The sequence below is a fragment of the Arachis ipaensis genome, chromosome B9 (assembly GCF_059453495.1).
Source record: "Arachis ipaensis isolate K30076 ecotype BB chromosome B9, ASM5945349v1, whole genome shotgun sequence".
Classification (NCBI taxonomy): Eukaryota; Viridiplantae; Streptophyta; class Magnoliopsida; order Fabales; family Fabaceae; genus Arachis; species Arachis ipaensis.
In genome coordinates, this window is record NC_142444.1 from 85,772,072 (window position 1) to 85,775,308 (window position 3,237).

At 32.2% G+C, this 3,237-nt stretch overlaps 1 non-coding gene across 1 annotated transcript; it reads right to left on the reverse strand.

Moving 5' to 3' along the window:
* Positions 1-2,520: 2,520 nt before the first annotated feature.
* On the reverse strand, positions 2,521-2,628 carry LOC148545310 (small nucleolar RNA R71). Its single transcript, XR_015901857.1, has one exon. It is a non-coding gene; the product is annotated as a small nucleolar RNA R71 (small nucleolar RNA).
* Positions 2,629-3,237: the final 609 nt, after the last annotated feature.

Consider the following 3,237-nt stretch of genomic DNA (forward strand, 5'->3'; position numbering starts at 1 on the left):
TTTATTACTTGGACGACCCAGTGCACTTGCTGGTTAGTTGTATCGAGGTTGTGACAAATCATGAATTAAGATTAGAGCACCAAGTTTTTGGAGCCATTACCAGGGATCACAATTTCGTGCACCAAGTTTTTGGCGCTGTTGCTGGGGATTGTTTGAGTTTGGACAACTGACGGTCCATCTTGTTACTCAGATTAGGTAATTTTCTTTGTTTTATTTTCAAAAATATTTCTTCAAAAATCTTTAAAAAAATTTTTTTTTTCCTTTTGTTTTTGTAAATTATTCAAAATTTTTAAGAATGAATTCTAGAGTTTCATGGTAACATGTTGAAGCCTGGCTGGCTGTAAAGCCATATCCAAATTCTTTTGGATTGAGGCTTCCACTTGTCAACATAAAAGGCATATATATGAAGTTGGATGAAGTATCAGCTGTTATATGCCTAATTTGTATCTTCTAAAGCTTGGCTGGCTATTAAGCCATGTCTAACCCTCGGATTGGAGCTTTAGACTAAGAGTGCAAGATTCCTGGAATTCATATTCAAAATTTTGGAATCCTTATTTTTATTTTTCACATTAATTTTCGAAAAAAAACAAAAAAATTTATAAAATCATAAAAATAAAAAATATTTTGTGTTTCTTGTTTGAGTCTTGAGTCAATTTTTAAGTTTGGTGTCAATTGCATTTTTTCTAAAAATTTTTTATGCATTTTTTTCGAAAAATTCATGCATTCATAGTGTTCTTCATGATCTTCAAGTTGTTCTTGGCCAGTCTTCTTGTTTGATCTTCATATTTTCTTGTTTTGTGTCCTTTCTTGTTTTTCATATGCATTCTTGCATTCATAGTGTCTAGACATGAAAAATTTTTAAGTTTGGTGTCTTGCATGTTTTCTTTTTTTGAAAAATGTTCAAAAATAAGTCTTGATGTTCATCTTGATCTTCAAAGTGTTCTTGGTGTTCATCTTGACATTCATAGTGTTCTTGCACGCATCACATGTTTTAATCCAAAATTTTCATGCATTGAGTATTTGGATTGACTTTTTCATCATAAAAAATTCAAAAATCAAAAAAATATCTTTCCTTTTTTCTCTCATAAATTTCGAAAATTTGGATTGACTTTTTCAAAAATTTTTAAAATTCAATTGTTTCTTATAAGTCAAATCAAATTTTCAATTTAAAAATCTTATCTTTTTCAAAATATTTTTCAAAAATCAAATCTTTTTCATTTTTCTTATTTTTCGAAAATTTTAAAAATATTTTTCAAAAATCTTCTTCTTAATTTTATATCATGTTTTCGAAAATATCATCAACAATTAATTTTTTGGTTCAAAAATTTCAAGTTTGTTACTTACTTGTTAAGAAAGATTCAAACTTTAAGTTCTAGAATCATATCTTGTGATTTCTTGTGAATCAAGTCATTAATTGTGATTTTAAAAATCAAATCTTTTTCAAAACTAATTTCAATCATATCTTTTCAAAAATATCTTTTTATCTTATCTTTTTCAAAATCATATCTTTTTCAAATATCTTTTCTAACTTCTTATCTTCTTATCTTTTAAAAATTAATTTTCAAAATTTGTTTCAACTAACTAATTAACTTTTTGTTTGTTTCTTATCTTTTTCAAAACTACCTAACTAACTATCCCTCTCTAATTTTCGAAAATACCTCCCTCTTTTTCAAAAATTCTTTTAATTAATTAATTGTTTCAATTTTTAATTTTAATTTTAATTTTATCTTAATTTTCGAAAATCATCAACTCCTTTTAAAAAAATTATTTTCGAAATTCTCTTCTCCCCCACCCTCTTCTATTTATTTAATTATTTACTAACACTTCTCTTCATCTCATATCTCTGCTCTCCTCACCCTTGTGTTTGGATTCTCCTCCCTTCTCTTTCCTTACATTACATTCTTTTCTTCTTCTACTCACACAAAGGAATCTCTATACTGTGACATAGAGGATTCCATATTTTCTTTGTTATTCCCTTCTTTGTCATATGAGCAGGAGCAAGGACAAGAATATTCTTGTTGAAGCAGATCCTGAACCTGAAAGGACTCTGAAGAGGAAACTAAGAGAAGCTAAAATACAACAATCCAGAGACAACCTTACAGGAATTTTCGAACAGGAAGAGGAGATGCAGCCGAAAATAAAAATAATGCAAGGAGGATGCTTGGTGACTTTACTGCACCTAATTCCAATTTACATGGAAGAAGCATCTCCATCCCTACCATTGGAGCAAATAATTTTGAGCTTAAACCTCAATTAGTTTCTCTGATGCAACAAAACTGCAAGTTTCATGGACTTCCATCTGAAGATCCCTTTCAGTTCTTAACTGAATTCTTGCAGATCTGTGATACTGTTAAGACTAATGGAGTAGATCCTGAAGTCTACAGGCTCATGCTTTTCCCGTTTGCTGCAAGAGATAGAGCTAGAATATGGTTGGACTCTCAACCTAAGGATAGCCTGAACTCTTGGGATAAGCTGGTCAAGGCTTTCTTAGCCAAGTTCTTTCCTCCTCAAAAGCTGAGTAAGCTTAGAGTGGATGTTCAAACCTTCAGACAGAAAGAAGGTGAATCCCTCTATGAAGCTTGGGAGAGATACAAGGAACTGACCAAAAAGTGTCCTTCTGACATGCTTTCAGAATGGACCATCTTGGATATATTCTATGATGGTCTGTCTGAATTAGCTAAGATGTCATTGGATACTTCTGCAGGTGGATCCATTCATCTAAAGAAAACGCCTGTAGAAGCTCAAGAACTTATTGACATAGTTGCTAACAACCAGTTTATGTACACTTCTAAGAGGAATCCTGTGAGTAATGGGACGCCTCAGAAGAAGGGAGTTCTTGAAATTGATACTCTGAATGCCATATTGGCTCAAAATAAAATATTGACTCAGCAAGTCAATATGATTTCTCAGAGTCTGAATGGAATGCAAGCCGCATCCAATAGTACTCAAGAGGCATCTTCTGAAGAAGAAGCTTATGATCCTGAGAACCCTGCAATAGCAGAGGTGAATTACATGGGTGAACCATATGGAAACACCTATAACCCCTCATGGAGAAATCACCCAAATCTCTCATGGAAGGATCAACAAAAGCCTCAATAAGGCTTTAATAATGGTGGAAGAAATAGGTTTAGCAATAGCGAGCTTTTTCCATCATCCACTCAGCAACAGACAGAGAACTCTGAACAAAATACCTCTAATTTAGCAAACTTAGTCTCTGATCTATCTAAGGCCACTCTG